We start from the raw sequence: 14,934 nt of genomic DNA, 5'->3' as shown, positions 1-14,934 counted from the left end.
AGATGATCGGGATGAGATCTCGGTGGCCCTTGGAAAGAATCGGGCCAAGTAGACCTCAACTGGAGGTAGATGAAGGATATGCAACCAAACATGAAAATGAGTTAGAAGCAGCACTGCATGATGGAGAGGTGCCTATGCAAGCCCGACCCAATGGATGCCATGTGGGAGATGACGAAGGACCTGCTGGCTACCATGCTACCCAAAGCTTTGGGAAAGGCTTAAGTTAAGATCGGCAATGATGGGGATCATCATAAAAGACGTAGAAAGAAAGAAAAGAAGGGTTGGGATGACTCCTCATTGGATGAAATGGGGAACTATAAACCTCAGGTACCAAAAAAGTATAAAGGAGAAAGGGACTTTGTGAGTCTAAATAGATGGATTTGTGAAGTGGATGGGTACATGAGGCTACTTGAAAGTCTCAAGAAAATGGAAAGGATTGGTAGTAGCAGCCCAACTGTTGGAGGGTGACACTTCAAAGTGGCTGATGTATGAAGAAGAACAATATGGCAGGAAACTATTATGGGATGAGTATCAAAGGAACATGAAAGATTACTTTGTACCAAAGAATGAGCCATTCAAAGTTAGAGATGAATGGAGAAATCTAAGGCAAAATGCTGGAAGAATGAGAGACTATGTGTAGAAGTATAGATCTCTAATGCCACAGCTCCTCGACATGGATGTTACTACAAAGTTACATGGTTTTCTATACGGGATGCAACCCTGGGCTCAAAGGGAAATAGTAAAACAAGAGCTAGGAAGTGTAATGGAGGCTATGACCATGGCCAAAAGGCTAACAAATTTTAATGGCAAACAAGGAGGGGCAGGTCGTGGCACCTCTCAAGGGGGTAACACTACTCTTGAAAACTCAACATGGGAAAATAGACAGAGTCAAGGATCATTTCAAAGTAATACACAAGGAAGCAGATGGAATAATAGACAACCCCTTAGGCTAGAGTACAATGAGGAACTCGGTCTGAGTCAACTCCAACCAACAGTTTTTTTAGCTCCAGAACTACCAACTCGGGAGTGGGCCGAGGGAACTACACAAACAAAGGAGGTTATGGAGGAGGAAATAAATTCAATCAAGGTAGAGGAGGCCCTTTGTCTTATAATACATGTGGGGGACCTCACTTTGCTCGAGATTGTCTAAGAGGTGCAACAACCTCAACAAGTGGGTCTAGATTTGCTTATGCACAAGCAGAGACAAAGGGGCCTAAGTCAACAGTTCAAATAATAGAAATAGAAGATGAAGGAATAGAGTGGGAAGCAAAGGCCAAGGTGGGTGTTGTTGGGGCAAAACCCTCACCTACCATGTTGACTTTCATTCCGAGCATCTCCAACATGTTCGTTCAAGCTAAGGTGAGAAATCAACCACAAGTGATGATGGTGGATACATATGCAACACACAATTTTCTATCACCTCAAGTAGCCCCTCGATAAGGTGTGAGACCTACAAGGGCAGAAGGATTGGAGGTGTCATTTGTATAGGGGAAACACAAATATTGTGAATTGGCAAAAGATGTACTGGTTCAGATTGGGCAATGGAAAGCAAGCTTGAATATCATAGTGGTTCCGATTTATGATTCTGAAGGCATATTGGGCATGGATTGGATAGACAACCATGTTGTTTAAATAATGGGTTTGAGAAAGAATAAGATCTACTTACAAACCCCACAGGCAGTAGTGTGGGTACCATATTTTTGCACAAGGTGCAAGGGCCATAATACATCACTGATAAGCAATGCAGTGGATGCTAGGCTCGTGGTTATGAAGGTGAGTGACACAAGTACTCTAAAAGATAGTGCCACACAAGTATGGGCTCCAAAGGGGCTAACAAAGAATCAGAAACATGAGGAATAAGTTAAGAGCTTACTAGAGGTAGAGCCGGCAAAGGACCACACTGAAGTGCTGTAGACAACTTAGGGGAAACATGAAGAACAAACATAGGTTATGATTTGGCGTACTGCCGGCTCTTCGATGGCCACGTCTTCAAGGTTGAAGACGTGACGGAACTTCAACTGGTTGAAGGCTCTCGTCTCCACCGTAAGGCCATACTTCGCTTGCTCCTCCTCCGAGAAGGGGAGCTTGCCCGCTTTGTCCTGGCTTGCCATGATCGCTACCTGCAAGTTCAGCCATTTCCACTTTTAGTGCTTTTTGACAACTAATTTGTTGGAGAAATAAAAGCGTGGCAGATTTTATTGAACATAGCCTTAACTTTGCTTTTCAGACTTTTACCATCACATCTTACCCTTGCATTTCAAATTTAACTGACGTTTCATACTTGGTTTACTTTTTAAATTTCCCTTGTTTATTTTTTACATTCCACCTTATTACCCCCTTCCCCCTTTGGAACGAGAAGAATCTGTCCCAAGATTGGAGGTTGAGAGGCCAAGGGCATTCAGCATAAAGGGTGTTGGTCTATTTGTGCAGGAGCCAGGCGTAGAAGTTGGGGTTATACTCTAGCTAAGCTTCCCTGTCTAATTCGAATGGGCGGATACCGACATGCGTGATGTATGTCAGAACTTCAGTTAGGAGATTGCCAGAATTGACCCTACTTGCAATGTGGAGCTCTTCCTCTGTTAGGAGGCAGTCAAGGTAGGGGTGCTCCTTGATGTGCTCGTCCATGGGTTGCCCACGGAGATTGGTTAACACTCTATACGAGGTAGGCGCGACGTAAGTGGGATCATACTCGGCTGTTTTGATGGCTCGGCGTTGGTCATTATGCGACATCTGTCAACCTCCCATTGCAACCTAAGAGCATACCACTGCCTCAAGAAGGGTAATCCAGTATCAGCAAGGTGGGATAACCTTGCGATCTCTTGGTCAGTGATAGCAAAAGTGGTCCGTGGATTGTATGACGTAATGAGACGTTGCTTAATGGCTTGCTCTTTGGAGACCTCGCTACCGAGCAACTCAGCAGCAGAGCGAGAAGCCTGTGCAAAGGCGAATTCAAAAGTCTCCCAAGAGCAAGGCATATTGCGCACTTCCATTTTGCAAAGGGTTCCTCCAATAGACCCAAGTCCAAGCGGTCATAGTTGAGGGCTAGCGACATGAAGATGGCATTGAGTTGTTTGATGTACTCCACCACATCATCTCTGGTGTCCTCCGCAAGTTCAGCTGGGCTAGCGCTAGAAATGACTTCCGTTCATAGGAGGGCATAAGGCCGATGGGCGGTTGAGGTTTGCTAGAACTAGAGGCTTTGATAGTATATAGTTGTGGTTAGGAGTTTTCTTGAGCCTGCAACCGGGCTGTTTGGAAGATGGGTGGGTTAGGGCCAGTCACAGCAGCTGGGTTGCTGCAGTCGGCTTTGCTGCGGAGAGTCGGATTGACTTGGTCGGATGATGCCACCTGTGATGGTGGCTGGTGCTTGGGCCGATAGGTTTGCGCAACTCTCTTGGGCTGAAGCGTAGATGAGTCGGATGGCTGGGGCTCTGGAGAGCACTGCAGCCTATGGTCTTGAGGTGTTGGGGGGCATGGGTTGATCAAGCTTGAGGGTGGCGTATGACTAGTGCCTTTGGCCGCGGGGGCCTTAGGGATCCACAGTGAGGCATTTCCCTTATAGTAGCCTTGTGTGTACACGCAAGAGGGTTTTAGGGACCCGTATTTGCTTAATCATGCGGCGCTTTCGGTGATTGCGTTTTGGCCTCCTAGGTTTAGAGTTCTGGGTCTTATGCTGATAGGTGCGTCGACTCCTAGGCGGTTGTTGCGGTCGTTTAGGCACCCATTGAAAGCGAGGCTATTGGATCCTTGCTTTGGTTGTTGCGGGCTACGATTTATGGAAGTCGGGGAGTGGCGGATGCTCACTACCCCCCTCCTTAATCTTGCCTACGGATGGTTCTATTGGTGGCCCTGCAGACGGTGATGGTGACGCACAGCCCTTGCTGAAAGCTATGACAATGCGCACGTTGCCGATTGCTAGGTGGATGCGTTGCAACTCATAATCAACATTGCAGTGAGTCTGCTTTTTGAAGGTTCGCTAGAGCAGCGACTCCATGCATGCGTCTGTAGCACTGGGTAGCATTGGAACAGTCTTAGACTCTATAGAAACGTCGACTCTGCACTTACCGAGAAGTGCATAAGATTGAGTCCCATATGGGCTTAATTTGGCAGTTGTGGGTTGAAGTAGTGGTTTGCCAAGTTGGATCCAATGCTTGTGCATTAAGACATTGAAGTCGGCTCCCTCATCAATCAAGGCGTTGAAAGCTTATTTTTGCTTGGCAGTGACCGTGACATGGAGGTAGGCAGGTTCTACAGCTTCCTCATCATCTTCGTTGATTCCAGTGATTGTGGCTGCTCGTATTTTGACCGGCGGTTCTAACATTGGTGGCTCATGCAAAGGATGAGTGGGAAGGAAGTACTTCTTGACACGACTGCCATTGAAGAAGCCTATTCCTTCACTGTCCAGGGTCTCAAGCTCGACATTACCGGTTCAGTTGATTGCCAGAACCTTGAAGGGTCCGAGACCTCTGAATTTCATCTTTTGCTTATGTCCTTTAACTGAGTAGAGGAGCACTAAGTCACCATGTTCAAACTCGCGTTGCTTGACATGCTTGTCAAACCAGCTCTTTTGTCGGGCTTTCTCGCAGATAAGCACGTGGGTGGCTAGAAGATGAGTCTCTGATAGGCGTTCCAACTCGACCAGGCATTGCGTCCATGCTTCCTTCCCTTCCCATTGTTCTTGGAGTGCTATTCTCAGGCTAGGGACGAAGAATTCTAATGGTAGAATTGCCTCAGTTCCATAGGTTAGCCTAAAGGGGGTTTGGCCGACGGCCGTTTTATAAGCTGTGTGGTAGGCCCACAAGGCTGCCATCAACTTGTTGTCCCAATCGCTTCGTGAGGCTGAGACTACTTTAGTCAGAACGTTGATAAGAATTTTGTTAGTTGATTCTGTCTGGCCATTAGCCTGAGGGTATTATGGTGAGGATTTGCGATGGGTGATAAGAAAGGTGGATAGAAGATGTGCTATCACTTCGTTGATGAAGTGTGTGCCTTGGTCGCTAACCAGTTCGATGGGGCAACCGAAGCACGAGATCACTTGCTCCCATAAGAACTTAGCAGACGTCCTAGCATCGTTTTTTCGTGTGGCTCTTGCCTCTGCCCATTTCGTGAGGTAATCGTGGCCACCACGATGTACTTGGCTTGTGAGTACTGCGTCGCGGGGCTGATGGATCCTATGAAGTCAATTCCCCATTTTTCGAAGGGTTGGCGAGTAATAATTGGGGTTAACTCCATTTGATCCTTACGAATCGGGACTTTTGTTCGTTGGCACTCGTCACAATACTTGACGAATCGCTTGGCATCGTGGAAAAGTGTGGGCCACCATAGTTGGGACTGCAGCACCTTCCATGCTGTCGTGTCTTCGCTAAAGTGTCCTCTTGCAATGCCGTTGTACGCCTCTGAGAGCACATCGTGCATCTCATACTCACACACGCACCTACGCAGCAATCCGTCTTGCCCCAGCCTATAGAGTTGACTTGCAATCAGCTGGTAGGGCTGGATCTTTAGGATCAAGCACCTAAGTCGTGCCTTTTCTATTGGTCGCTGAGGTGGTCCGTGCTCGAGCACTTGGACTATGTCGTCTGCCCAGTATGGCGTCAGATCAGCCTTAAATAGATCTCTCTCGCTGGACAGGTGGAATAAGTGGGTGTCAGGTAACTCGTCAATGATGCCTTGTCCAGCGGCTTCTCCTATGGGTATACGGGACATGTGATCAGCCATGTAATGTTGTTTTCCCTTTCGTACCACCACGAAGAAATCGAACTCTAGGAGTAGGAGGAGCCATCAAGCTATGTGTCCTATAGCACAAGGTTTGTTCACTAAATAGAGCAGGGCTTGATGGTCCACAAAGAAGATGAAAGGTGTGGCCAATAGATAATGCCGGAATTTCTTCACGGCGAACGCCATGGCTAATCCCTCCCTTTCCATTGTCGAATAATTCATCTCCATCTCAGTGAGTTGTCTGCTAGCAAAGCTCACTGGGTAATCTAAGTTATGCTTACCAGGTTGGCACAACACTGCCCCCATGGCAAACTTAGAAGCATCGATGTGCACGTGGAAGGTAATGGTCCAATCTGGGGCTCGTAGAATTGGTACTATTGTTAGAGCCTTTTTCGATTCTTCGTATGCCCGTTGGCATGCCTCGGTCCACTCAAAGACAATCAGCAGCTTGTACAATGGCCTGGCGATCAGCGCGTAGCTCAGCACAAACCGCCGATAGTATCCTGTGTGACCTAAGAAGCATTGAACTCCCTTGTAATTAATTGGGAGTGGAAGGTCAACAATAACCCTGACCTTCAAGAAGTCAGTGGCAATGCCGTTCTTTGACACCACATGTCCTAAGATGCATCCGTGCTTCACCCAAAACTGACACTTCAAGGGGTTCAAGGAGAGACGATATAAGCGGCACCGTTTAAAGACTGCGCGGAGTTTGTCGTGTTTGATCCAGGTCGAATGGACACACAGATCATCGACAAAGACCTATAACTCCTTGTGAAGCATGTCCTTAAAGATGGTGCACATGAGGCGTTGGAAAGTGGCAGGGGCATTGGTCAACCTGAAAGGCATGACTATGTATGCAAAGACGCCCCACTCAGTGGCAAAGGCAGTATTGTGCATATCTGCAAGATGCACTTGCACCTGGTTGTACCCTAAGAAGCCATCCAGAAAACTGTAGGCTTCCTTGCTTGCCACCCTCTCAAGCATGTGCTCAGTGTATGGCAAGGGATAGTTGTCTCTCTTCGTAGCAGCGTTCACCTTCTTGTAATTGACGCACACTCGAATTTTATCGTTCTTCTTCATCACAATGACTATGGTGTGTTAACCCCAACACGAAGAAAGCAAAAGAAAGTGGAAAAGACGCAGGGCAAAGGTGGAAAAAAGGTAGCCCGACTAAAGAAAGAAAAGGAGAAAATGCCAAAAGCGCAAGGGCAACCTTAAAAGTCCAAGGCAAAGGCGAAAGGGGAAATGCGCATTTTAAAATAAAAAGGCGCACCCTGAAAACTTGTAAAAGAGTGCCCGGCTCTCACCCGTGCAATTTGTAAATGTAGACGGGTGGTGGAAAGGAAGCTAGGAAGATAGAAGGACAATGGGAAAAAGGGCCTAGGCTATGGCCGGCCATGTAAAAAGGGGAAAAAGGGGATGACCGCCCAAAAGGGATTTAGGGTTTTGTATATAAAGTTGAAAAGTGAATGAGAAGCTCATTCTTGTGTATGGCCAAAAGTAGCTCTCCTCTTCTTCTTCTTCTTCTTGTTCTTGCTTGCTTGAGCTTGTGCTTGAGAGAGGGAGTGTGAGAGTGTGAGGGAGTGAGTGTGTGAGGGTGAGGGACCGAGGATGAGAAGCTCTCCATCTTCTCCTCTCTTCTTCTCTTCTCTTCTCTTCTCTTCTCTTGCTCGCGGCAATGGAGCTTGGAGCGTGGAGCTTGAGGATGGAGCTTGCTTGAAGCTTGCACTTGGATCGTGGAGCTACCGGAGTGTGCGGGAGAGGAGGTAACTCGAACGGCATCAAGGTAAGCTCACTACATCCGTAGATATGGATAGCGCGTCGGCTATGTGAGAGGTAGCCATTAGTGCTCGGCTTGGAACACTTGAAACAATAAGCGGTCCGAGGGTCTTGGCGGTTGAGCGAAAGCTCCCACATTTTGGTTCCATTGCCGGGACCAACGGATTCAAGCCTTGAGCGCTTGAGCGCTTCGAATCGAGCATCAAAGTAAGGGGTTTCCCCCGAACCGGTGCTTAAGGTAGATAGGTAGGAAGCGAGGGGGTTGAAGATGGTATTCGATCTCCTTGGCAAGTAGGTTTGCTGCTTTCTGATGCATTTAGGGTAGGAAAAAACAAAGAAAAATAAGAAAAAAACAGGCAAACAGCAAGGTTTTCTGTTGCTGTATAACAGGCTAAAGCAGGGAAACAGGGGACCAGATTCAAGTTCTGGGTGAGAAGGGACAAGGAACTAGCTGTGAGGTTCTGCAGTGCTGGGAAAGGACCTTAAGAGGCCTGGGAGGCCAGGACAGACCTCAGTTCCTTGGTTTGCCTTGTGAGAGAGAGAGAGAGAGAGAGAGAGAGAGAGAGAGAGAGAGAGAGAGAACTTCTGGTTCACAGGGCGAGGAAGCGCTGCCCTGATTTTTAGGCACCGGTGATTCGTGCTGCTCCAGGTGAGTCTGGTGTTTTCCAACAAGTGCCCTGATCAGATCTAGAAAGTCTGTGGTAATTGCGTACACCAGACAGTGAGGAGGGAACAAACGTGCGGAAATCGCGCCCACCGCCGACGCACTCGGACCAACTCACTGTGGTCCGACTCCCAGAATCGGACCACCCGAGTTCGGGAGTCGGACCGTCCGATTCTCAGAATCGAACCAGCCCGATCGGACGTGCCACATGGCACTCGGACCAACCCGTCCGATTTTTAGAAATCGGACGCTCGGACCAACCTGTCCGACTTTGATACTCGAACACTCGGACAAGTCTATAATCGGACCAGCTCAGAATCGAACCAACCAGAATCGGACCACTTGAAAATCGGACACCACTTTTTTGATCCGACCCCTAGAATCGGACGTGACGAAAATCAGACCATTGGTCCGATTGGACCCACCCAAAATCGGACGTCCGATTCTGATAATCGGACTCCTGAAAATCAGACATCTGAGAATCGGACAGAAAACTGTCAAAATCGGACACGTGTCTAGAACATAAATTTTGATACATCTAAACCCCGAGATTGACCCCTAAGGCTACGTAGAGCTGAAGGCACATCACAGATCCATAACCGGGCTAAAATTGAGAGCACGTAGCTCAAAATTTGGCTATAAACGGTCCTCCAAATTACATATGGCGTCTACCGTAACGGCCCTACGGGCCGGGGGGGACTGCCCCCCCGGACCCCCGCAGAGGGGGCTCTGCCCCCTCTGCCCCCTCCGCACCTCCCCCGAGTAGGTTGGAGAGAAAACGCGCGCCGTGACAGGTCTTCCAAATTGGACCCTAGTGAAGCAATGGCTCTACATCAGCATGGAGTCTCACTTGCAATAGAGCACCCAAAAGCCCATACCCGAACAGAGAGAAACAGAGACCCTAGAACCTCAATGGACCAATCTAGCCATCAAGGGCAAAAAGGCTGCACCACAAGTACTCATGTACATTGTGTTCAACCCATGTCTAGTCAGAGCAAAATGCAACTTCAGCAAGCTACAAATGCGAAGATGACTAGACATGACACTCTTGACGAGAGATGTACATTGAATAGCACTGCACTGATGATCCAAGACAGCAGTGGAGAATCCACATCTGGTCGTGCAGTCGAGAACTCAAGGGCATCTGTTAGAAGGCTTAAATTTACAATCCAGGACCCGGAAGATAAAGACATAGTACCACCTGCTTATCTTAGGGTCAAACTCACCGCGAAAAGAGAGCATACTATCGATGCTCTGATTGATGAATTAGCAGATTTTAACATCTTGACCTATGAATCATGGACCCTACTAGGCCAACCAGAGCTCACACCGACCAGTGCAACTCTTAGCCCTTATGGGGGACACCCACAAGCACTCATAGGGAAGTGCAAAATCCTTGCGATGATTGAAACGGAAAGCTTGCCTATCCTATTTCATGTTCCTCCAAAAAGTGCTAGCTGCAGGAAAGAAACCCTCCTAGGAAGACCCTTCAAAAGGGCGACCAAGTGTGAGGCTGACTATGTAGCATAGAGGATACACCTGACACTACCGGGTGTAAGGATAGTCACTACCTTTAGCAAGGGTGACCTCATCAAACCTCGAGGGAAAGGCAAGGAAGGTGCTGATGTAACAGTCAAGCCTACTAACGAGGGCAAGGACTTGTTGGAAGAGTTGATACAAGCTCAGGTCGAACAACGAGGACCAGTGAGTGAGGCCATGCTTGAAACAAAAAGGTCAAGAGACAATGCCAAGGACGGGCTTTGGACTTACAAATATCGTAGAAGACCCCAAAAGAAGCCCAAGCCTTATAGACGGAGGCATCGATGGAGAGTCAGCACAACGCCACGATGGATATCCAAGGCGTTGCTTTGGGCTCAAGGGTATTATGCAGGCAACCGATGGATTTGGGTGCCAAAACCCCTTGCCAAACCTCCCTGGTCGACTGAAGGCCAGAGTGCATCAAAAGCAACGAAGCACAGGAGGAAATCTAAGAGAAACTCTAGGTCTCGAGGTAAGAAACCGGACATGAGTGTTCGAAAGAATGAGCCTCAACCTAGCATGCTTAATAAGCAGATGTCATATGTAACCATTGAGCGTGCACAAAAGCCATTAGTGCCCAATGAGCCTTTGATTTCCCAAGGGGAGAACAAACATCATAGGCACAACATTGCTCATGGCAAGGCTACTCGCTCAACAAAGCAAAAGGCACAATCATCTAATAGCCTTGGGAAAATCATTCAGCTAGTGCCACATCCACCTGGGAGTCCTAGATCTCCTACGCCCTCTTCTCCCAAACAGACACAGGAAGCACTACAGCAGTTGTCAAGGGCGACTGCTCAATTCCAATCTCTATCTCCATCTAAGCTTCCAAATGTCAAAGAGGTGGGGCATGATGCCATCTGTAGCTCTCGACTCAAGGATATGCATGAGCAACCTAATGTGACTAAATCAACTCATGTTCGATCTACACAAATGAGTGCTCAAAGGCCAACGAAAGACACAAACACTTCTGATTGCCCTAGGGACTTGACACCACAATCCACCAAGGGTAGCCAGCCCACTGAACTGGTTGCTATTACTTCCAATCCGGGATCACAGCAGTCACAGCCCTTGGCCGTGACAATGCCCCTTGTGGAACGTGTCCTTAGTAGTTTACCTGTGAAGGAGGTGTCGCAACCAAATCCCTCAACAACTCCAGCGCTTTCAAAGTGCCTAAAGCCTAGGATGGAGGAGTCAAACGCAAGGGAGTTGGTTGAAAAGCTAGACTCTCCGAAAAGAGCAGCAGTTGTGCCCTCACAATCGGGCAAGGCTATTCAGCAAACCACGGCTATGTCCCATAAGGACACACTAGATAAGGGAAATGCTGAGGCCCGACCGAGCACATCAACAGTCGATATAGCCCAGGGTCATGAGTCGTTGAGAGAGGCACCTTCATTGACCAAGAAAAAGAGGAGAAAGCAGAGAAAACAACAACAGATGCAGGTGGTTGTGGACTTCAAGAACATCGAGACGAAGGGCACTGGAGAGTTGATGAATGAAGCATCGAGTCCACCCACCAATGAACCCACTGATGCCTCTCCTAATAGCGGTGAACCCCAAGACACATCCGTGTGTTCTGAGAAACCAAAGCAACCGTTGCCATCAACAGTTGCTTGCAACACTCTATCCACTGATAACAATAGAACTCACATTGATCAATCAAGAGTGGATACAACGCTGTCACAACAGGGTGACCAATCTGTACCAGTCACATCCGAGGAGAACCATGACAAAATAGCAGCAAAACCTCAGGAGAACCGTGAGAACCCCAAGAGAATAAGAAATCCTAGTGTTGACCAATCTTGCTCATCTAGGCCTGAGCCCCCAGCCATGCTAAAGCCTAAGGAAACTCTTAGAACTTTGCATGAGATAGCAACCGAGCAAGCCCTCGTTGAATATAGAAGTGTCGCAGAATGCTTAAATGAGTTGGAGGCTAAGCTCAAAGTGGTCGCGCATGTCTACGTCCTTGCAGACGTAGGCACGATCCCCAAGGAGCAACTTGGAGATTACTTGACCTTTCCTCTATCATGGGAAGAACAAGAACATCTTAACGGGCACTACGATAGGCTCCTGCATGAACAGATGCGACTCATCCCTGACGAGGAGGCTGATGAACTACGCTTAACCGTCACGTTCAATGAAGTGCTCTGCCGACCGAATCTCATAGACATAGAGCTACTAAAGCGACTGTCAGCAGGCCAAAGTCAATTTGAGCGGCGTTGGTGCGAAAGCCGCATCGTAATGGCCGAACTAGGGGCTCAGATCATGACAGTCTCAGAAGAGAGATTGGCCAAATGGCGATCCCAAAGGGACCCAACCTATGTGGCACCAACTTCCCTTCGAGTACTCACTGACATTCGGGGTACGGACTTAGCTAGGACTAGGCTACAGGGCCCTTTGATTGATAAGGTTCTCACCGAAGAGGAGTTACATATTGCTAGTAGACTCGGTCAAGGTTCCATGCTACTCGACGTGGCAAAATATCTATCAGTATTAAGTCAGCTGCCACGAATACTAGATGCGTGTGCCATGCTCCGGTACAACCCCGAGTTCTACACTTGGTTCTTATCCTCGTGATGTGACATGGATTCATAGATATGTATATAAATAAACACTGATTTTTTGTCACCATGTATAAACAATATCAACACACACACAAGCAATGATAGTCAAGCGCTGGGAGAAGAGTTGGGTTTGACAGGCTAAGCTCCTCAGGTCCTCCTCATATCACACTTTTAAAAGTCGGGTGACCAGCCCCACCTCCAAGTGAAGGGCATGCAACCCATATTGCCGCCATAGGAGGCCTTGACCAACAACTCTGATGGTATAGACAGGGTGTAGTCCCTTCCCATACACCTTCTTCCCTTTTGGTCTATCCTCCCGAGGAAGTACCCTGTCCCACTCCACGATAACCAGTCCACGCGACTTAGCATAAACTAATATCCGCTACTGACTGGAGGCAACACGAACATCAGCATGGGGACCATTCCCCTACAACAAACACCGCATGCCTCACCCCTCCCCTTTCTTGTCATATGCGCTTCATAAACCACACTAAAATCCCTTCCATGCAAACAGTTGCCTCCTGTATCAAGGTCTAACCCTTGGATTGCGTCCTGCAGGTTTCCTTTGGCAGCAGAACGCATAGAGAATCCTAGGGATCTAGCATGCAAGGATGCCCTTCGCAGAAGGTGGGAGCATATGGCACGCGCCCCTCCGCCAGAGCGCTATGTGGCCACCATCAAGAGGTATGCCAAGAAGTGAGGCCCCAAGAGACATTGCCCAGGGCGAAGGCCGCAGAATACTCGAGTCAAGAAAGTAGAGACTCAAAACCCGCAACAGGCCGCAGCACTAGTGGTACGCACTCCCAGCTCCCGCTCGGGCCCCAGACGCTCTAAGGCAGAAAAGGCAGCTCGGGAACGAGAAGAATTTAATGAATTATTTAAAGAAATTTTGGAGACGGTAGCAAGTCGGGATTACACCATTCATATCCCGGCCGACATGTTCTCGGCTCACCCCCACGGGAGCCCCACACCAGCAGAGCCCCAATCACCCGGCCATCCAAACTTGCCCCGCCTCGTACAAATCGAGTAGCCCATAATGCATAAAGGGCTTATCAAATGATAACTGGCTAGGACTTTTTGTTTTAAATGGTTGAGTGTTCCCGACTTGTTAAGTGTTGACATGTTCCTGACTTGTTTGAACTTATCATATCTGCGTTTAATATATGCTACGCCTTTAGCAAAAGAAAAAGCTAGTCAAGCGCAGGTGAGAAATGTCTAATCAACACCATAGAATTCAAATAAGTGATGTCTCCTTGCATTGCACTGGTTTACTATAATTGCGGCATACACAATGCATATGCTCTCATGAAGCGACAAGTGGATGCAAGATAATACAGGTCCTTGTGCGAAAATGTTCAATGCCCAATCACCGCAACACCAACAACCCCACAATGAGCTGCGGCAAAGCCACGTTGCCAAAAGCACCCTTGCCAGTCGCCCACATTGCATGGCCCAAAACACATTCCTGGGCCACGCCCCCTTTCTGTGTCAAGCTCTATAGTTGGCTCACGGCAGTCGTTACCTCAATTGTACCCACATCGCATGTGCCGCAAGGAGGGTTGCAATATCTCCAGTGTATCTCCCCCTTTCGCCAACTGCTTCTCTAAACAACGAGGCTAGGGCACCATCATCATTGTACTATTCATTTTCTGAGCCTTCGAAGCTTGACATTTTCCAACCCATTGAAAGGCTGATAGCCTCAACATATTGTAATGGTTGTACTCAGGCACCCAAAAAAAAAAAAAAGAGAAAAAGAGAAAAGAAAAAGAAACGAAAAGAAAGGAAAACAAAAGCAAAAGAAATGAATGGAAAAATAAGAACCACCCACGATCACAGCACAGCACCTAGGGGTTGTTAACCCCAACACGAAGAAAGCAAAAGGAAGTGGAAAAGACGCAGGGCAAAGGCGGAAAAAAGGTAGCCCGACTGAAGAAAGAAAAGGAGAAAAGGCCAAAAGCGTAAGGGCAACCTTAAAAGTCCAAGGCAAAGGCAAAAGGGGAAATGCGCATTTTAAAATAAAAAGGCGCACCCTGAAATCTTGTAAAAGAGCGCCGGGCTCTCACCCGTGCAATTTGTAAATGTAGACGGGCGGTGGAAAGGAAGATAGGAAGATAGAAGGACAATGGGAAAAAGGGCCAAGGCTACGGCCGGCCATGTAAAAAGGGGAAAAGGGGATGACTGCCCAAAAGGGATTTAGGGTTTTGTATATAAAGTTGAAAAGTGAATGAGAAGCTCATTCTTGTGTGTGGCCAAAAGTAGCTCTCCTCTTCTTCTTCTTCTTCTTGTTCTTGCTTGCTTGAGCTTGTGCTTGAGAGAGGGAGTGTGAGAGTGTGAGGGAGTGAGTGTGTGAGGGTGAGGGACCGAGGAGGAGAAGCTCTCCATCGTCTCCTCTCTTCTTCTCTTCTCTTCTCTTCTCTTCTCTTCTCTTCTCTTCTCTTCTCTTCTTTTGCTCGCGGCAATGGAGCTTGGAGCGTGGAGCTTGAGGATGGAGCTTGCTTGAAGCTTGCACTTGGATCGTGGAGCTACTGGAGTGCACGGGAGAGGAGGTAACTCGAATGGCATCAAGGTAAGCTCACTACACCCGTAGATATGGATGGCGCGTCGCTATGTGAGAGGTAGCCATTAGTGCTCGGCTTGGAACGCTTGAAACAATAAGCGGTCCGAGGGTCT

The sequence above is a fragment of the Lygodium microphyllum genome, chromosome 1 (genome assembly GCF_053477565.2).
Source record: "Lygodium microphyllum isolate KBCC chromosome 1, Lygodium_microphyllum_v1.1.10, whole genome shotgun sequence".
Lineage (NCBI taxonomy): Eukaryota > Viridiplantae > Streptophyta > Polypodiopsida > Schizaeales > Lygodiaceae > Lygodium > Lygodium microphyllum.
The sequence above is the reverse complement of the archived record's forward strand: the minus strand, read 5'-3'. Positions refer to the sequence as shown.